Source organism: Neofelis nebulosa, chromosome 1 (assembly GCF_028018385.1).
Source record: "Neofelis nebulosa isolate mNeoNeb1 chromosome 1, mNeoNeb1.pri, whole genome shotgun sequence".
Classification (NCBI taxonomy): Eukaryota; Metazoa; Chordata; class Mammalia; order Carnivora; family Felidae; genus Neofelis; species Neofelis nebulosa.
The window spans coordinates 72,678,408-72,701,196 of record NC_080782.1 but is presented as its reverse complement, the minus strand read 5'-3'; positions in this window follow the sequence as shown (position 1 = coordinate 72,701,196).

Sequence of the window (22,789 nt, the reverse complement as noted above, 5' to 3'; positions counted from 1 at the left end):
AGCCATCTTTGGACACACAAATATGATTAAGTTTCCCTTTGATTATCTACTCAGAAACGTTAATTTGAAACTTCTATTTTGTGGGCTTTCATTCCCAAAGTCAGAGGCCATTTATTCATTCAATGCTGCTTTCTTTCTATTCCATATTCCAAGGTGTCTGAGGCTGGTGATGAGACCTTTTAATATAGAACTAAGATTTTCCCGTCTGTATAACAGGAACAAATTAGGGCATTCATCTAAAAAAAGCAAAGTACTTGAATAGTGCAATCTCTGATGAAGAATGGGCAAAAATGGTACTTGAGTCCTCTAAATTAGAGCATTAGTTATTGTCCTTTAGAAAGAAAAAAAATCAGAAGAACATTAGACTGAACTAAATTGAACAGAAAAGCCAATAGTGAAGAATAAACTGGAAGGTGCTCAAATCAGGAGAGTGAAGGTGAATGCTGAGAACATAACAAGTTTCAAAGGTAGGATGTTAACACCCAGGGATCTGAATCACATGACCCACTGTACTCAGTCATGTCTAATCTAAGCTTCAGAGTTGCTCAAGATAGAAAAGCAGTGTTCTCAATTCAGGCTGCAGATACCCAAGAGAAGCTATTGATGTCAGATGTTAAAGTGGGAGTTAGGGCCAAGACCTTAAGCAAAATGAAGTAAAAAGTGAGAAAATTATCTGGATAATTCAAGTTTAAAAGAAGTTTTACATAAGGTGGCTATAAATTCAGGCAAAGGCGTATTTTTGGCTTATAATTAAAAAAAAGGAGCTGTCAGCTTTTCCTCTATGAAATGAGGCAGATTAGAGGATCTGTGAGTCCCTTCTAATTACTAGAATCTATGTTTATTGCCTCAATTATCTGAATATTTCAAGCAAAGCTATTTGGGGCTTGGAATATTCATATAATTACCACAATTTTTAATTTAACTTTGCATGTGTGGACACAATCTTAATGGTGACTTGTATTCCATTTGGGAACTCTTTTTAGTTTGGTGGGAATGCCCCCCAGTGAATACTCTCTGTGGAAACCCGAGGCTATGATGCATTTATAGGGTTGGGCTAGCATGAAAACACAGAGGCTTGAATTCTATATGTTTTCTATGTAATGAAGAGTTAAGAGCTTAGGTACCAAGATTTTTATTTTAAAATTCAAATATTTCTCACTTTCTAAAGTAGCTACCAAACTGAGGTTTTGAACGTCAAGTAGCTTGGTTGAACAGATAAACAATGGAAACTTTCCATTTCTGGATGAAATTAAGCCTTTCTTTAATAATTCAGAGAATTATGTATCTCAAATCCAAAACTAACATAGAAGCATAAATATTATGATTATGTATTTAATAAAAGTAATTTATTTTCAGAACACTGTAATTCCAGATTAAATACAGAAAACACACAAACCCAAGAAGAGACACCATAAATCTTTTTTTAGCCAAGTGCATAGTAATCACTACTTTTAAATGTACTTCTTTGTAAAACCAGAAAAATAAAATCAAAATGAGGTCCCTTAATAAGATGGCTGTATAATTACAAGTAGTTCAGAGTGATGCTAGAAGTATCTCTTTCAATTACCAAAGGAAACTTCTTTAAGTTGGGGATTCAACTTTATTCTTCTCTGAATCTCCCATAGCACCTTCCTCACAGGAAGTGTTCAATGAATGAGTCCTTATCTGAATAGAAAAGGGAGCATATTCTCACTAGCAAGAGAGACACTTAGGTCGTTCAAACATACTCTCCAAGGAATAACAGAGTTCACATTAACGATTCAGACTCCAGGGTCCTCCCCAGACCATCTGAATCAGAATTTGCAGAAAGGAGCCAAGGAATCCATTTAAAAAGCACTCTATATGATTCTTATGATCAAGCAAGTTGGAAATAGTGCAGTGTGAGATTAAACTGGAGACACACAAAAGAGGGTTCTGCCAAATTTCAAGGTCTTGGCTTGAGAATTTCACTTGTTAAGGTCTCCATAATTTAGTATTGGCTTAACTTGCCACATTATCTCCCTTGATTCTCTGACATTTTGTAAAAGTCAGGCTGGTCTACTCACAGAAAGCCTAGTGGGTAGGAGTATGGCATAACCATAAATATACTGGGGTTTGAACATGCTGGTTTATTCTAGTGAGTCTGGCATCATTGTAACCTAGCTTGTTTCTATACACATGGATTTGGTTCTGGTTAATAGCTAGCTAGGTCATCCACCCTGCACTTGATGCTATAACTGGGTGAAAACATCCTGGTTCTCATTGCAATGAAGACAACTAATCTAGACTTGCCCTGCTGCCTGAAGTCAAGCCAACTGCTGACTGTCCCTCCACTTCATTTCTTCCACCTGATGTGAGGCATAACTGTATCACACACTTAGAATGGTGAATGCTTACTCTGCCAATGGTCATATTAAGTGACAACCTTCTAGTTTTCCTGAAATTGTAAATATGATACAAATAAAGGACCTCATTGTTATCTCCCAGTTCTACAGAGACATGTCACCTTAGCACTATAGCACCAATTTCTGATTTCCTACCCTTGGCACCATTCAGATGCCTGGATGCCAGACTCAGGATGACCATGTAGCTGTGACACAAGAAGCATTAATTGCTCCAAGAAACCCCAAAATCCCCAAGGCCACAGCTGGTATCTTTCATTTGTGTAATGGATATGACATGTCTCCCGTAATATTCTGTACTTTAACTGATGTGACTTCTTATTTAAGTCTCACAATATTGGAATTACTAATGTCTGCCATGAACAGAAAATTTCAACCCAGATGGCTCTGAAAAAGAAATCCAGCACGAAAACCACACATCTAATCACATACCAACTGGACAAAAGTTAAGACAAAACTTTTATTTGAATAGATAACCCTTTGTGAGTCATAAGCAGATATGTTTGGGCAAGAAAGTAATTAAACCTCCCTGAGATCCAGTAAAATGACAATAATAATACTACTATGGTTGTTTTGAATATAGTCCTTGGAGTAGATATTAGCACATATTAGGAAATCTGTAATTGTTAGTGTTTTTCTTTCTTTTCCTACATTTCCTGAATATGCCTTTCTTATTTCCCATTTTTGAAGATTTGCTCATACTAAGCTCACTTCCATCAAGCCTATTCAATCAATTCAGCCCTCAAGATCCAATTAAAATCCCATAGCACAACCCCTCTGCATTTTTCTACTCACCCTGTGCCACAAGAATCTTTTAATATGCTAGAATTCATATAATGTTAATGTTAGAAAATAAATTAGACTTTGGGGTGCCTAGGTGGCCGAGTCAGTTAAGCATCTGACTTTGGCTCAGGTTGTGATCTCACAGTTAGTGGGTTTGAGCCCACATCAGGTTCTGTGCTGACAGCTCAGAGCCTGGAGTCTGCTTTGGATTTTGTGTCTCCCCCTCTCTCTGACCCTCCCCCACTCACACTCTGTCTCTCTCTCTCTCTAAAAAAGAAAAAAAAAATTTTTTTTAATTTTTTTAAGAAAAAGAAGGGGCGCCTGGGTGGCTCAGTCAGTTAAGTACCCAGCTTAGGCTCAGGTCATGATCTCGCAGTTCGTGGGTTCAGGCTGCACGTGGGGCTCTGTGCCGACAGCCCAGAGCCTGGATTCTGCTTCAGAGTCTGTCTCCCTCTCTCTCTGCCGTTCCCCCCATTCACGCTCTCTCTCAAAAATAATCAACGTTAAAAAAAAAAATTAGAAGTAAATAAATAAATAAATAAATAGAAAAAGAAAATAAATTAGGCTTTAATCAAATATTGATGTACATTTTTTCTCCAACATATTGCATGTATACATTTATTTGACTGATTGAGCTTATAAGGGAAGGGGCAATACCATAGGCTTCTGGATATCACCCAAACGCAGTTACTGTGAGGTACGCAAAGCAGGAAAATGAAATAAGAAGTAAACACTGTTACCCTTCCCCCTTCTTACTAGGAATGGAAACATGGTTGGAAAAGAGGAATTTCTTTTTATCCAACCCAGATACTTCCTTGTGAATGTACCAAAGAGCAGCTCTAAATTCTTTAGCATCATTGTCAACATTGAAAAGATCACGGTGTGCTTTTAAAAATTAGCACTAGGCTGCTGGTAGGAGTAGAGGCTGATGCACCCTTCCAGTAGGGAAATGAAGCCGTGTATACAAAAAGTTTTATATGTGTACATCTTCTTTGATCCAGCAATTTCTTGAGAAATTTCTTGAGTAAATTTCTTGAGAAATTTACCCAAAGGAAAAATAACGTCTGTGTTTAAAAAACAATGTCCATGACAGTTTCATTTAAAATGGGAAAAATATGGAGAGAGCCTAAAATATCCTCAATATGGAATTAGTTAAATGAAATACCATGCCTCCATTTAAAATAATGTCAAAAAAGAAATACTCAATGACATAGAAAATATTTATAGTATGTAATTAGTGTAATAGCCAGGTTATGTTAAAATACTATATGATTCTCTAAATTTTTGTAAAAATATAAATTTATCCCTGTTCATTGGAAGTAGATGAAATGGCTATCTGAAGATGACAACCACTGGTTTGAAGAATTATGGATGGAGATTTCTTCTTTGTGATATTCTGCATATTTCAAAATTCTACATATTTTTACTTGTTATATTGACATCAAGATATCTTAAAAATAGGGGAGCCTGGGTGGCTCAGTCGGTTAAGCGTCCGACTTCAGCTCAGGTCATGATCTCACAGTCCATGAGTTTGAGCTCCGCATCAGGCTCTGTGCTGACCGCTCAGAGCCTGGAGCCTGCTTCGGATTCTGTGTCTCCCTCCCTCTCTGCCCCTCCCCTGCTCATGCTCTGTCTCTGTCTCAAAAATAAATAAAAACATTAAAAAAAATTTTAAGATATTTTAAAAATAAATTTCAGTGAAGAAAATATGTCAACTATAGAAGTAAAACCTTTCTATATCTCTAGTTCCATAGCTCTCTCATTAGCAATACTATTTGGCATGATCAAAATAGTGAAATAAAATTGACGCAATTCAGATATTGAATTGATTTAAACGTAATTTTAAAATGTTTCAATAATGGCATTAGTCTCCTTTAATGGAATCATTTAACATATGTCTAGAAAAAGTGACAGAAAAGAGAAAAATTAAAGTTAAATCAAGAAATATATAAAAAGGTGCCAAAAGAAGAGTACGGTGTTTCTCTATCTAAACTGTTACTTGGGAAATTAAAGACTGAAGATTCCCACATGGGAATTGATTTAAGATAGTAGAAAGTCATAGCATTGTGATTAACATACTGTCAGCCCTTTTTTCCTGTTCTGTTGATACTCTTAGTTTTATGAGCTAGGTAGATAAAAAGTCAAAGCAAATAGGATGAGACACATTAGTAGACACAATAAAAAATGTAGTTTATGTTAATATTTACATCAATCCACTTGTCTTAACACATTAATGAAATGAAAGCATATAACAAATAGAAAAAATGTATTTTATTTCTTTAATACCTAGTTGTGTGGTCTATTCTTCTTGAAAGTCTAATAAATTCTAATCGTTGACTTTGAACACACAATGTCTCCCATTTTTTATAGGGGAAAGCAGTGGAGCCAAGGTTGCCTAAACAGATAGGTAGAGGCAGCTACACAGTGGAGTTTTTATTGGTGTTGCAAGAAAACAGAAGCCTAGAAAGATCAAGCCAACAGAAAACTGACTATGAATATACAGCCATAGGGCTTCAATGATTAGGAAAGGAGCTCAAACAGAGAGGCAAATGTATTCTTCTGAGAGAACTCACACTCTCTCCAGATGTTGCTGAGTCATAGAACTGGCGTGCAGTTCTATGAATATCTGAGGTCATTCTAACAAGATCCTGGAGGACATTACAGTGATCCACGAAGAATCCAGACAGTCTCTTTTGGTGCATTTACCAGGCATGGATGTACTCTTCCAAAAGCAAGAATAAATGAAGAGAAATTAAATTCACCCACAAATGAGTGAAAATTTTTATAACAAATAAAAAACATAGGAAAAAAGGAGGAAAGTATAGCACTAACAAGAAAGAGAATCTCCTTTTAGAAAATATTTACTAAGGAAGCAAATTTCAGATAGCATCTGTTCAGGCTCTTTTAAATTCAAGAAAATATTTGCTCTCTGAAACAAAGACGAACTATAAAATATAAAAAGACAACTAGCTGAAGGGCAAAGGAATTTTTTGAACAAAACTGAATGAAATGTGGTAATAACATAAGAAAACTAATGATGCCAAGCAGAATTAAAAATTGCTAAAGTTATTGAAAGAGAAAAGTGAATTGAATTGAACAAAACTTAAGAGTGTAAAAGAAACCTTATTAATTTATCAGTTACATTTTTTGTGCCAGGCAATATATTATATGACTTCCCTGTATGAATTATCCTGTTAATATTGACAACTTTAAAGGAAAGTACTATTGTTATGTCTAATAATAATGATAAAAACCAAAGCTTAGGAAAAAATGCCAGAACATATAGTAGTCTGGCATTTACGGAGTTTTTCCTTCTACTAATACATAGAAATGCCTAATAGAAGGGGCACCTGGGTAGCTCAGTCGGTTAAGCAGCCAACTTTGGCTCAGGTCATGACCTCACAGTCTATGATTTCAAGTCCCAGATCGGGCTCTGTGCTGACAGATCCAAGCCTGGAGCTACTTCAGATTCTGCATCTCCCTCTCTCTCTCTCCCACTGCCCCGCTCTCGCGTGCTCTCTCTCTCTCTCAAAAATAAATAAACATTATTTTTTAAAAAGGAAATACTTAAGAGAAAAGAAACTTTTGAAAGAAATAAAGGTAAATACCTAGGAGTCAGCAATGAGAACAGAAATAAGGTAGAAGATGTATTATGGGATAATGCCACAGGAGTCTAAGTGAGTCTCCACACAGACAGTAGGCTGAGCACTGGTATCTTGAGATCCAACAACCAATCAAAGGACAGGAGACATAGACTGTGGAAGTATGTATCAAGGTGCTGTGATTAAGTACCATATACAAAGCATAGTACTGTATTGACCAACCTAGGGAAAATGTTCTGGAAGTTGGCAAGACTATGTATGGAAAGTAAAAACAAATAAACAAACAAAACTATGTATGGAAAGTAAAAACAAATAAACAAACAAAACCTCTAAGAAATATAACCCAGAGAAAGGTCAAATGTGACTGTGGGATCTGCACTGTACAGAACTACAACATAAGAAATTATGATAAAAATTTGATTGGGATTTTGAATACCATAAATCTCCATCAGTATCCAATAAAAAACTTCTCTGTGAGGCCATCTTATACTCACGCCTCACAAGATAACTCTACATGTTCACCAGAAAAAATACAGGATTCTTAGTTTTATATGAGAATTTTAAATGAACAATGGGTAAATATATTCTGAATATTGCATGTTAAAACAGAAAACCAAGATAAAGACAAATTTATATGTGACATACTTATACTTTATCTGGGCTTTTGGTTTAGCATTTGCTAAATGTTAGAAACCTATCAAAGGTGGGAAACATTCTGAAAATAGCTCTCTCTCTGTCTCTCTCTGTCTCTCTCTCTCTCTCTCTCTCACACACACACACACACACACACACACACAAAGAGAGAAAGAAAAACAAACCACATGATACAGCTAAACATAAACAAGGGGAAAAGCACAGAAAAAACCCAAATTGCCAGTATTAAAATGAATGAGTAATAATGACATGTTATAGTTTTATGCAAATTAAATTAAAAACTTAGATGAAATAAATCATGTTCTGCTAGAAACAATTTACCAAATTGACATCAAAGGAAATGAAAAGTGTGAATATCCTTATACTAATTAAAGAAATTCAATTTGTAATTTAAAAAAAAACTTTCCTAAAAGTAAACTTCAAGCCCAAATAATTTCATTGATAACTTCTTTATTAAGAATAATCAAAGAATTATGAGAAAGAAATTGTTCTCAATATGTTCTAGTCCTGATATCGACAGCTAACATGTACATTACAAGAAAAGAAAGTTAAATGCTCAGCAGTGGTTTACAAAATCAATCAAGAAATAGATAAGTGATGGGACGCCTGGGTGGCGCAGTCAGTTAAGCGTCCGACTTCAGCCAGGTCACGATCTCGTGGTCCGTGAGTTCGAGCCCCGCGTCGGGCTCTGGGCTGACGGCTCAGAGCCTGGAGCCTGCTTCCGATTCTGTGTCTCCCTCTCTCTCTGCCCCTCCCCCGTTCATGCTCTGTCTCTCTCTGTCCCAAAAAACGTTGAAAAAAAAAAATTAAAAAAAAAAAAAAAAGAAATAGATAAGTGATAATATAATAAGAGTGGGATTTACCCCTGGAATGAAGATTGGCTCAACCTTTGAAAATCAATGTAATTCTTCATTATTTAAGAAAATAGGGGCGCCTGGGTGCCTCAGTGGGTTAAGCGGCCGACTTCGGCTCAGGTCATGATCTCGCCGTCCGTGAGTTTGAGCCCCATGTCGGGCTCTGTGCTGACAGCTCAGAACCTGGAGCCTGTTTCAAGTCTGTGTCTCCCTCTCTCTGACCCTCCCCTGTTCATGCTCTGTCTCTCCCTGTCTCAAAAATAAATAAAACGTTAAAAAAAATTTTTTTAAAAAGAAAATAATCAAGGGGCTCCTGGGTGCCTCAGTTGGTTAAGTGTCCAACTCTTGATTTCGGCTCAGGTCGTGATCACACAGTTTGTGGGATAGAGCCTCATATCGGGCTCTGCACTGACAGCATGGAGCCTGCTTGGGTTTCTCTCTCTTCCTCTCTCTCTGCTCCTCCCTGCTTGTGCGTGCTCTCTCTCTCTCTTTCTCTAAATAAATAAATACACTTTAAAATAATAATAATAGGGGCGCCTGGGTGGCGCAGTCGGTTAAGCGTCCGACTTCAGCCAGGTCACGATCTCACGGTCGGTGAGTTCGAGCCCCGCGTCGGGCTCTGGGCCGATGGCTCGGAGCCTGGAGCCTGTTTCCGATTCTGTGTCTCCCTCTCTCTCTGCCCCTCCCCTGTTCATGCTCTGTCTCTCTCTGTCCCAAAAATAAAAAAAAAAAAAAAAAAAAAACGTTGAAAAAAAAAAAAAATAAAATAATAATAATAAAGAATAGCAATCACACTATCATCTCTACAGATGCAGAAAAAACATTTGACAAATTTAACACCAATTAGCTGCAGTTAGCTTCATATTAATATTTACATCTTGAATATTTCTATCCTACATTTGAGGGCAAAACAAAGTATGCATTCCCACCACATCTATTTAACGCTGTAGTAGAGGTCAGAGTTATTGCAATAAGGCAACAAAAAGAAACAAAAGGCATAAAAATATTAGAAAGGAAAAATTGATTTTTTTAAACAATTAGGATTTGTCAGCTTGTTACTGACAAATTAATGCACAATATAAAGATACTATTTGGCAATATGGAAGTAACTATGAGAAAAACTAAAGTTAACAAAACTGGCCACAATGATTCTATTTGAAGATTCGGATCTGGAGACAAAAGAGGTAGAATAGATTTTGATTTTCATTATAACCCATTATGTAGCTGTTGATTATTAATACATTTTCTTTCATTTGGAGACAATCTTCCTTGGGTCACTCATGTTTCAACTAATCTTTCAAGCAAGCATTGACTGAGCTTTGTTCCAAACTATCCTTTAAAAGATGTTTGTATAACAAATAGCCTTGGAATATAGATAGTATCTCCCCTTTAAAGGGCAGGTTTGCTTACTGCCAGGGAAAATATAATGTCTCCGTTCACAGCAAGGGGCAAGCTCACTTATTGCCCATCATAAAAGATTCGTATTCCCTACACTCAGATTTCTTTTCCTGTAATACAACCAATAGCATACATAGGTATCATCTCCCTCTCTTTGTGTTGCCCTAAGGGCATTGAAGATTACCTGCCTGTAACAAAAATAATGCTGCTACCCTGACCACTACTGTTGCTATGAGCAATATATTGTTCTTCATCTCTGACCCAGAGGTCTTCCACGAACATCCATGAAAGTAGGGTGGACTAACTTGTTAGCTTGTAAATAGGGAATAATATCAAGGTCTTCACTGTCTTTTGCATTCTTATAACACTTTTGTGAACATTTTATACATTTTAAACCATAAAGGTAAAAAGTAAAAAGGTAAAATGTGAGCATTTATTTATTTGGTTTGGAGGAAGTAGATATCATGGATAAAAAAACAAAGGAAAAAGCAAATTGAAAATAGATTGATTTGACTGATAATATTTTGTTTATTTTCTTTTTTTATTTTTTAAAATTTACATCCAAATTAGTTAGCACATAGCAAAACACTGATTTCAGGAGTAGATTCCTTAATGCCCCTTACCCATTTAGCCCATGCCCCCTCCCACAACCCCTCCAGCAACTCTCAGTTTGTTCTCCGTATTTATGAGTCTCTTCTGTTTTGTCCCCCTCCCTGTTTTTATATGACTGATAATATTCTTAATTCATCTACATTATCAAAGACATCCACAAAATTAAAAAACTTGAGACTATATCAGGGGAAAAAGTTTTTCTGTACCCTCTAAGGTCCTTGGCTGGGTATATAAAATGACAAAGAAAAATTAACAAAAAGGCATACACATTCACTCTATATAAGTTTTACATGACATATGAGTTTTCATAAGAAAATGAAAACCCAAAGAAACAGTTAGACCTGAGCATTTTAGGCTAGGTTTGATGAAGAATAGGCAGTCATATAGAAATATGATAGCTTAAGGAATATGAGGGAAACAGCAAGTCCTGTTGGTTAGGATTTTTCTAGGTGTCCCTTTGTTTTCCAAGATAAGGATAAGGGAGGCACCTCTCACTTGGAGGTTTTATTAGCTGTTTCAAGGGACAGAGATGGGGAAAAGTCAGAATGACCTTCCTGCTTATGCCATTTTCTCAAACTCCTTCAGCTTAAAACATCCAACATACCATATCATACATATCATACATATCATGATATCATACATATCATATTTGGGGGTAGCATGTCCTGAACTCCAGAAAGACAAACATGGAAAAAGTGTTTGTAATATGTATTTTAAATAGCACTCATTTCATTTTTAAAAAGCACTTTCAAATACAACTTTTAAAGGATAAATACAACCCATTAGAACAAAAGAAAAAATACTGTTAGTTAATTTCCATATGGAAAATGTTTGACTGAATTAGTAAGAAATCAATTCAAATTTTAACTTATAGAAATGTTTTTTTAATATACTTGGTTCAAAAAAGAAAATTTGAAGGAAATAAATCAGTTTTGTTACAGAGCAGAAAAATACTCCCTCATATTACTGAAATAAATTATTCAAAATATTTTAGAGGTAAAATTGAAAATATTTATCAAAAGTCTTAAAAATATATTTTAATCTTATGACTCAATGATTCCGAGTACAGAAATCATGTTAAAGAAATAATGAAGAGAATTAACACAAATTTATCTACAAAGATCTGGGTATTAACAATGTTATTATAGCAATTTGAATCTGCAAATATCCTTAATGTTCAGCACTAGGTAATTTATTTAAAAAGAGGTTACACAATTATGTGCTCTTTAGTCATTACAAATCATCCTATAAACTAATATTTCTTGCATGAAGTTATATAGAGAAGTGAAAAAGAATTTTAAAACCAGTATATAGAGAATGATTTCATTTGTGATATATACAGATACAAAATTAACAAAATTAGATGTGACCAATATAAATTGTTTTTCTTGGATGATGTGATAATAAGAATTGTAGTCTTGAGATGCCTGAGTCAGGTCATGATCTCATAGTTCATGAGTTCAAGCCCCACATCACACTCTATGCTGACAGCACAGAGCCTACTTGGGATTCCGTCTCCCTCTCTACCCCTCTTCCACTCTCTCGTGTGTACTCTCTCTCTCTCGCTCTCTCTTGCTCTCTCTCAAAATAAATAAACATTAAAAAAAAAAAAGAATACAATTCCTTAGAATTGCATTCTTTTTTAAAATTTACCTGTATGTATTCTCTGATTTATCCAAAATTAAAGTCTATTGCTTTTTTTTAAAAGAATATATTTTATTTGGGGAGCCTGGGTGGCTGAGTCAAGCATCAGACTTTTGATTTTGGCTCAGGTCATGATCTCAGGGTTGGTGAAATCCAGCCCCACATCAAGCTCTGTGCTGACAGCATGGAGGCTGCTTGGGATTCTCTCTCTTCATATCTCTCTACCCCTCCCCAACTCACGCTCATGCTCTCTCTCTTTCTCAAAATAAATAAATACACGTTAAAAAAAAAAGAACATTTAAAGAATATATTTTATTTTTAAACAACAAAGTATAAACATGCTAATCACTTAGCAGACATATCCCAAAAAGTCAGTAAGAAACATGCACTCTGATTCAAATGCATGAAGATGCATCAACATTTTCTCTGACCATAGAATGATCAAATTATATAGCAACCTTATATTGAAATCTCAGACATTAGATATCATATAGCAGAAAAATATTATTTTTGAGAAGTTGTTAATGGCATATTAAGTAAAAAAAATTATATACTAGTATGTAAAGAACCTATATTTTTATTTATTTTATCTTACTTTTTAATGTTTATTCTTGAGGGAGAGAGAGAGAGCGTTAGTGGGGGAGGGACAGAGAGAGTGGGAGACACAGAATCTGAAGCAGGCTCCAGGCTCCAAGCTGTCAGCACAGAGTCCAATGCAGGGCTCCAACTCACGAGCCATGAGATCATGACCTGAGCTGAAATCAGACGCTTAACTGACTGAGCCACCCAGGCGCCCCAAGAACCTATATTTTTAATGTTCAACAACAGAAAGTGCTAGAAGGAAATGTACTGAATATGTGTAGTAATTTTCTTTGTATAACAAGGTGATAAGTAATTTCAGACTTCTTCTCTTTGATTTTTTCATTTTCCAGATTTATTATACATTGCTTCATATTATAACACTAAAACTATTAAGAAGGGGTGCCTGGCTGGCTCAATCAGTAGAGCATGCAACTCTTGATCTTGGGGTGGTGAGTTCGAGCCTTATGGTGGGTGTGGAGCCTACTTAAAAAACAAAAATCTATTTAAAAAACCAGTCTTGCAACAAAGAGAACCAGAATTAGAGAAGTAGATGCAGAAAGGAGAGCTAGATAATATATAGTAGGAAATAGTAAGAAGCATTTGCAGGACTTGGTAATCTATTGGACTAAAGGGAATGGAAGGGGAAAATGAAGGAACTGACTTAGATAAACATTATTGCTACTTTTTTAATTGAGAGATCCAGGAAGAGTCGTGAATTTTAAAGACAGGATTTTAAACTCCTGGAGATTTTTTTTTAGGTCTGGGGAACAACTGGATAGCTGTGCCCAGTGGGCAAGAAAACTGGCACAGAGTGTATATGATAAGCCTGGTAAAACTCTAGATTTGGAAGCCAGCAATATCTTTGGAAGAGTTAATATCACTGAACGCACGAAATTAGCTAAGGATAATGTAACATAAGAAAATAAGAAAAGCTAGAAGAGAGTCTCAGAGAACCCCATTAGTTACCAGGTAGGATGCCACTGAAGTGGTGGACGCCTTATTGCTACATGCTAGTTAAGACGGTGAACTTCAGGAGTCATACAGACCTGAATGCTAGTCTGTCACTCACTACCCATGTGGCCTTTGTTAAGTTATTCAAACTGTCAATAATGCAGTTTTCTCATTTTTCAAGTAATAGAATACTTTCCTCATAAGGTTTTAGAGTTGTCTTGACAGTGGTGGAAAGTGCTCAATAAGCAGTAGCTAATGTTAGCAGTAGACATTGTCCTCTTGGTGATAGATATAAAAGTAAGGAAAAATAGAAAGCAATCAGCAAGGAAGAACATAGGGCCAAACAACGTCTTGAAAGGCAAAGAATGAGTATTACGAGTCAATGACAGTGGTCAACATGAGTTGAATCCAAACAAGATGCAAACCAAATCCAATGATGTTGGTGATTGGAGGTCATTTGAGATGTTTTCCAAAATAATTATATCAGACATGTTTTTCTTTTTAAAACAAAAGTGTCCTGGGGCACCTGAGTAGCTCAGCCGGTTGAGCGTCCGACTTCAGCTCAGGTCATGATCTCACAGTTCATGAGTTCAAGCCCCATGTCGGGCTCTGTGCTGACAGCTCAAAGCCTGGGGCCTGCTTGGAGTTCGGTGTCTCCCTCTTTCTCTGTCCCTCCCCTGCTCATGCTCTCTCTCTCTCTCTTTCAAAAACAAATAAACATTAAAAAAATTTTAAATAAGTGTCCTCAACAAATAGAGTTACTACTATTTCATTCTTAAATTGAGGTATAATTGACATATAACAATATATTTGTTTCAGGTATACAACGTAATGATTCCATATTTTTGATATTACAAAATGATCACCACCATAAGTCTCGTTAACATTTGTTGCCATGCATAGTTATGAATTTTTTTTCTTATGATGAGAACTTTTAAGATTTACTCTCTTAGCAACCTTCAAATATGTGGTATAGTACAGTATTATTAACTATAGTCACCATGCTGTTCTTTACATCCCTACGACTTATTTAATTTATAACTGGAATTTTGTACCTTTGGACCCCCTCCAAGTTACCACTATTTGCTGACATTTAATTTTTGTAACTTATTCACTCTTAAGTCTTAATGAAATAGTGGGGAATTTTTAGCAAGATAATATTTAGAACTATGTTAAAATAAACCCAAATTGCCACTGAGAAACTGTGAAAGAGTAGGGGTCACCTTTGGTGTGTCACTGTATTTCCTGTTCATCTAACACTTACTGGCTAGATCCTCTTCCCGACAAGGGTTTCCAAAAGTCTTCAGAATTCTTCATCAGAACACACTTGCTATTAAAAGGCTTCCCTTAAAAATACTGATACTGCATCTACAATATCAAACTCCCAACACAACTCATGGTGAGAGAGAGAGAGACAAGAACACATGTCTCTGCAGGAAACTTCTTTCTCTGGGTGTCTTAAGTTTTATTTTATGTTATTTCGTAAGGCCACATGGTTGGAAACACCTTGCATCAAAAAGGAATTGAGTGAGAGAAACACATCACCAATCCAGAGGAAGTCCGAGGACTAAAATCAGACAAGCAAGAGCAAAGGAACAAAACACAAAGAAACAAAAATCATATTGGGGAACACTGAGGTTCAGCCCAAACTGGCAGTTGCTGCTCATAACATCCCCAGACCATGTGAGGTGGCAGCAAGTTGCTGGGGCAGGGGCCAGGGAATGCTCTGGCTCTGGCTGTGTGCGAGAAAGGGAGATTTGCTAGCATCTTTAGGGTGAGAGAAAAGAGCCCGTCATGTGAGATGAGTTTTCCAAAGCTCTCTTCACTGTCATCCCCACACTTCTCTGTGCTCCTTTGTCATTGGGGTTAGAGAGGCCTAGGAACTAAAAGCAGAAAAGCTAGACCAAAAAGGCATACAAAAGTCCATTGTTAAAAGTATCATTTTCAAGCCGAGGGTGCATATAATACATTCATAGAGAGGGAATACCAGCCTAATCATAATGGAAATGGTTATTTCACATTTAAGACCCTGAGAGAGTGTGAAAAGCTAATCCACATACGATTCACTTTTATCCCACACATTCTTAATTGAAGAGACAGAAAGATGCTATTCTTTAAAAAATAAATTGTTCAGCTTAGAGACTATATCTGAAAAATAGCAGTCGTTTATATTAAAATCAATGAAAAAAATATCTGTGTTCCATATGACTGAGTATAACTGCTCCTTGTCAAACTCCGGATAAAGCAGTAGAAAGGCACTCTCGGGTCTGTCAACTTTAGGTTAGCTATAAAACCAAAAGAAGCAGAAATGGCTGGGGGGTGAGAAGGGGGCGATGTTATTTTCACTCCCCACGTCGGTTGTTAAATAAATCCTGTTTGTTTCCTGCCTAAAACTATGAATTCTATATTGATTTTGATCATTTTCTATTTCAAATATGTTTCTGAATTTTTAATTTTATGGAGAATAATGAGGAACAACACCTACCTTTCATTACAAGAATATCCCCACAACATTATTAGGAAGTAGTGTGGGAAATATGAGGCAACGATTGTATTTTGGCCACAATGGAACTCTCTTAGAATTGCAGGACTTGGGGCGCCTGGGTGGCGCAGTCGGTTAAGCGTCCGACTTCAGCCAGGTCACGATCTCGCGGTCCGTGAGTTCGAGCCCCGCGTCGGGCTCTGGGCTGATGGCTCGGAGCCTGGAGCCTGTTTCCGATTCTGTGTCTCCCTCTCTCTCTGTCCCTCCCCCGTTCATGCTCTGTCTCTCTCTGTCCCAAAAATAAATAAACGTTGAAAAAAAAAAAAAAAAAATTTAAAAAAAAAAAAAAAAAAGAATTGCAGGACTTTTTTTCCATACATAAATGTTTCTTTTTTTTTTTTTTTTCCTTTTTGTCACCTTTTGGTGGAGCTACATCTAAAATTCATTTTTGAAATATATATGATTTACTAGAACAGTTTTTGAGTTTTTATTTATTCATTTATTAGTTGGGTTTTTTTTTTGTTTTTTTGTGGGTTTTTTTTGGAGGGAGTTTTTCCTTACAAAACATTTTCTGATATGTCCTTTCTTCTACAGTGTTTTATTTTTTCCTAAAAGTAACCCTTTCATTGTGTTAATAAATAAAAATCTAAAGAGCTTTATTCAAAGGTTTTAGACATTTAAAAAATCTGTCCTATTGTAACAGGAAACCTTGGAGACTCATTGAAATAGCAGCAAAGGCACAAGTTTCTTTTTATTATGAAAGATGTTTATGTGAAGAACAAAATAGACAAGAGAAAGTAACTGCTTCAGAATACTTGATGGGCACTTTAATCTTCTATTAATATGCAAATTGTGTTCTTTAGAACCCCAGTAAGAGATTTTTTTTTTTCCAATCAGGCTATTTAAAAGTAGTCCTATTCTCCCAAAGGTCCTTCTTGCATGAGTCTAAGTGAAGCAGTGTTTTTATGCTAATTCCCAAGATGCTCTTGTATGCATCATTTTCTTTTGAAATTATATGGAGTTTATTGAACCACATTTGTAAAACATTCCACAGCTGATTTCATTCTAAAGATCTCCTTTAATAGAATTGATTCCCTTGTTGATCTGTGTCATAGGAGAATGTTAAAGAAAATCAGTTTTAACAACATGGAAGAAATAAGAAAGGGCTTGTGGACACAAATGAAGATACAAGCTTGTAAACAGGAAAAGGACAATTTTTGTTGAGTAATTAACCTCACTGAAAATTTGAACCTACTAGAAACTACTGCATTGATGTTACAATTATAAAGTACCTCTTCCAAACATAAATCTCTGGAATAATCACAAGGTACAAGACCATAGTCTTTTGGCTCCTTTGCAGGCATTTATTCACCACATTACATTTCTTTTCAATACCTTGCCTTTTCCAAAAGACTGTAATTATAACAACAATGCAATGACAATTCCCTTACTGGTGTAGAAATTAGGATGAATAATAAAATTACTTTTATATAGCCATATTGTTCTCCATGCACCAACCCCTTCAACTACCCAGTTCATATTAAAAAGAATGAAACAGTTGATATTATTTTATGTTATTTCTTTTCTTGTCATATTGACAGAAAAGGATGTCTCAAACATGTTATCAATATGGTGTCCAGTCCAATTACGTTTTTCAGGGAATGGGTATTTATTATTTATCTACCTTGTTGTAGTTATAAGAAATAATATTGGGGAAAACTTTTGAGGGAGTGTTTCTTCTGGACTAACAGGACTATTCTGATTTTTTTTAGTGTATGCATTAATAGAAGTTGTGACCTCTCATCCTCCCCAAAAATTTACCCTTACTTCAGAAATATTGGCTCTATATTTTTCCTGGCATACAAACACTCTTCAGAGTAAGTTATGATTCAGGCATAAAATCCGATCTCATCATGCCTCTTTATTTTTTTTAGCACAAAAATGGTGTCCTTGGGATTTATCACCCAACCCACGTACCTAATAGGGAGTTCCGAATGATATTTGTTGCCTTAAGATTAAAATCACACTGATAGAAAATTTTTGATGACATGAAGGTAAAAGGTCACACTTTGTCCTGACTCTGTGTCTTTTCAAATTAATTTCCCTTTTGTCGTGTCTAAATGTGGTGTCTTTCCTGATCTGATGGCCCCCCGCCCCCGAATGTGGGGCCATGATCTGGTAGAAGCCAGTGGCACTGGAGGTGAAAGAATTCACCTGAGGCAGGACAAAGGAGATAGAAGTTTACTGAATATAGCACAAGGGGCCAGCAGACAGGACAGCGGAGCAGAGACTGTCTGCAAGGAGGCAGTGGGTGAGGACTGTTTATAAAAGGGGAAGGTAAGGAGGTATGGTGAAGAATGAAATTTTCCCTTTTTTGGTAACGGTGCCTAGTTGTAAGTAGCCTATTGGTTAGGTAGGGCCTATGGATATTTTGAGGTGGGCTGCCTGATGGGCATGTCTGTACTTAGCCAGGGGGTCACTGTGTGCCCCTTTCTACATTCTATCGTTTAACTTGTTGGCCAAAAAGCAGCCTCTACACCTCTGGCTTGAATCTTTCTCCATCTTCTGCATCTGGCATAACTCTTCGAGGTCCAAGTCAAACACCTCCTTTCACTCTCCCCGGGTAAAATGGATTATTCCATTTTGTAAAGTCCCGACATCTTTTTTATCTTTTTAATTCCTACAACACAGTGAAGATTCAATAATTTACCTGCCTAGCTCATTGCATGTGCTTAACTACTACTATTGAGAAGATAAAGAAGGAGGACTAAAGTTTCAGGGGTAAGATCTTATCTTAATTTCTGTGAGGTTTCCTCACTAGGTTAATCATAGAATCAAAAAACCCACTGGGGCTATTTTAAAATAAAAAGCCCGCTTTCACATTGTAAATATTAGGTGGAGTTCTGAAGGTGTGATGGGTTATACAGTGTTATGTTGATTAGAGAGAGAGAGAAAAAAAATCCCCAGAGCACTGAAACCTATAGTAACGCCTTCAAAATTTGCCAGTTGAGATCTGTAGGAGAACTAGCCTGACAATAAAAAAATCTCATTCCTTAGCAATAACAACTGTGGAGTATTGATAACCAATACTTTAAATCTTTCTGCAGATTTAACAAACAGTACCTACTGCTTTGGGACCTATATGCAGTGAAAAGCATGGGATTTTAGCAAGCAATAGGAACTCACATGAGTCACACACACAAATTGATGGAGTGGGTTTGAGGATTGGTTTAGAAAGCACAGAGCTGACTGAGTTATTACCACTTGGTGCATAAGGGATAATAGCTGTACAGACCCTGGATAGTTATAGATACCAGTTCAGCCAAATCTAATCTTGCCCAGAGAGAAATATTTATATTTAGTATATAAGGTTTTTCAAAGGCATAAAGAATCCACAATATACATTTGGAGGGAATTTGTTCCACTGGATAAGAGTAAAAAATACTATCTCAATTGTTAAGTGGATTACCCATGGGCATTAGAACTTAGTAGCTTGTGAGGCTAGCTCAAATTCCTGATCAAAATCTCATCATTATAACTGTGTTCCCTGGGATAAATCAGAATAAAGAATCCAATACATTGTTCATGGCAATATCCCTGGGAAAGCTCCCACCAGGTAGATATGACTCACTTGGGATAAAGGATATGTCTAATGTATTTAGCAGCAATTAATACTGGCTGTTGTCATCATCTTTGAAGTTGAAGTAGTAGTTGGCCTTTTGTCAACCCTTAGTCTTCAAAATTAAGAATTTGTCGTATTTCAGCTCTTCAACTATGACAAAATGCAATCCTCAAGGATATGTGTTTCTGCTACTGAACATTCTGAAAAAATCCATGGGCCAGCAGAAATGATATATTTCAATGGCCTTTTCGTAATAAAACAACTAATCTTTGTTTTATGCACTAAGAACCTCTGCAGGAAATAGAAACTAGCGGGAATGAGGTAAATTTATTTTCTTGCAGTAATACGAACTAAAAAATAAAAGAATCGATGACCATAGCTTGACATTATTTCTACTGTCTTTGGCATTAGATATACCATTTGTACTACGTGCTCATTTCCACCGAAGCTTAAGGTTGGAGAAATGTGCTTATACCTCTGGTCTGAGTGAAAAGATAATGCTAGAGACAGATTTATAAGATGAACTTTGCATGTTACCAGAACGCAAACAAACTCATAAAGTAAAGCCCTAACAGAAGCAAGAATTCACCCTAAAATACACCAAATGACATGGCACCGTGGCTCTTATTTTGGTAACATCAAAGATAATATTTTAAAAGATCGGTAAAAATACAACAGGGAGTTTGTTGAAGGTATTGAGTTAATGCTGTCATGTGTACCGTACGGAAATTTCTTAGTAAATGAGAAATTCTTCAGATGGCTTGTCATGTCCTCACCAGCCAACCAGAGATTTAAACTGCTATTCGTGCTTGGCAAAGTTCAATAGGGCAGTGGCTGGGGTCAAATTTTCCAGGACCTTTGAAGCTAATTAGTATGAATTCAAAGGTTATTCTCTGGAAATCTAAGGCAGTTGCTGACTTGTCTCTCTTTCTCCCTTTTGGCACTTTTTCCTATAAGGTACATTATTTCACAAGATTTTTTTTTTTTTCATTTCTACCATTTAAATTCAAGTGTAAATCTACATTTCTAACACAACTCCAAATACAAATTCGTTTTTTTCTAACCTAAAACCTAAATGAAACTGATTCATAAAAGAATTAACAGGATGTTTTTGAGATGGTATATAAATATGAGGAACACTCTCTGCTTATAAGCCAGTATTATCTTCCCGCAGGTAACAGTTGACTGCACAGAGGCCTAGTTATTGTTTAGCAGTATTACTACCAGACCATTTCATTAATTCTTCAAAAGCACTGCTGTTGATGATTGCCAAGAGTCCTAGGATCAGGAATGTAAACATCTTGTTTTACTCTAACTGGAGAGACATCAGTTTTTACACAAATGACACTCCAACCATATGATTCTTCTTGCAACAAGTTTATCTTTAGCAAAACTTGATTCTACCATCTCCATGTCCTACCAAACCATTCCTCCTGTCTTCTCCATTCCCATGTGTGGTATCCACCCAGTTGCACCAGATAGAATCCCTAGGTCATTCTTAACTCTTTCTTCAACCTCAATTTTCACAACTAACCTCTTCATGGTATTGGTGCCAACACCAAAATGTGTCTTGAATCCGTCTATCCATCTTCATGGTCACTACCTAACATTTATACCTCATTATTCCAATAGTCTCTCACACTCCCTATTTCTTTTTTTATTAATTTTTAATTTAATTTATTTTTTTTAAATTTACATCCAAGTTAGCATATAATGCGACAATGATTTCAGGAGTAGATTCCTTAGTGCCCCTTACCCATTTAGCCCATCCCCCTTCCCACACCCCCTCCAGTAACCCTCTGTTTGTTCTCCATATTTATGAGTCTCTTCTGTTTTGTATATTATTTTTTTCTTGTTTTTTATTATATTTCAATAAATATTATAAATTATTTTATATTATAATATTATATTATTATATAAATTATTTTAAATTATTATATTATATTATATTATATTATTATTATATTATATTTTTTCCTGTTTTTATATTATTTTTTCCCTTCCCTTATGTTCATCTGTTTTGTCTCTTAAGGTCCTCATATGAGTAAAGTCATATGATATTTGTCTTTCTCTGACTGACTCATTTCACTTAGCATAATACCCTCTAGTTCCATCCATGTAGTTGCAAATGGCAAGATTTCCTTCTTTTTTGATTGCTGAGACACTCCCTGTTTCTGACCCTGCCCTGACCAATGTTTTCTTTACAGGCTGTTGTTTCTGATTCAAAATGCAAACCTTCTCATCTTATTCAGCTTTTGAGAACTCTTCTGTCACTTCCCATTGGGCCTGTAATCAAATCAAAACTCCTTACATCGGTGTGACTTAAAATGTCGTGCCAGTTTGTGACATAAGTGCAAAAAGTAAGAGTAAGTATTTAGAAACGTTTATACTCTTTTGACAGTGCAGTGACCTCCAAATACATGATCAGTGAACTTGTTTTGTCGCAAAGGTACAAACCAGTTCATGTTGCCAGAAATGGTGAGTTGTGTGTGGCTCAATGCACATATGAGTTTTAGACAGTAGGACCCTATGTTGGTCCATTATGAATTAGAAATATTTTTTTTATGTTTATTTATTTTTGAAAGAGAGAGAGAGACAGAGCATGGGTGGGGGAGGGGAAAAGAGAGAGGGAGACTCAGAATGTGAAGTAGGCTCCAGGCTCTGAGCTGTCAGCACAGAGCCTGACACAGGGCTCCAACTCACTAATTGCGAGATCACGACCTGAGTTGAAGACTGACACTTAACTGCCAGCCAGGTGCCCCAAAAATATATTTTTTAATGAATAGTTAGAGAAATTCTACTGTACATGATCTGGCACCAGCCTCCTCTCTACCCTTTCTTGGTCCACGTGCCTTCTCATTTTCTGTATCACAGGATACTTTCTCTCTTTAGCTCTTTGCACTTGCTGTTCCTTATGCCTGTAATAATTTTCATCTCATGCCATCTCCTCCTTTATATTCTTACTTCTAGATGTTGGGTTTGTAGCTTCTTTTCAGAAAACATTCACATGCTTTTTCCTTCCCAAATATTCTTTTTCCAGTTTCTTCTCTTGTTTTGAAGAACTGTCTGGTTGGTGTTCTGTTTTTTGTTTTTTGTTTTGTTTTGTTTTGCTTTGTTTTCATTTGCTTTGAAGTCCCCCCCCCCAACTTTTTGTTGTTGTTGTTTTTAATTTCCACTTGTCATTAGCAGCTGTCTTCTAAACATGCTCCTGCACATGAAGTGGC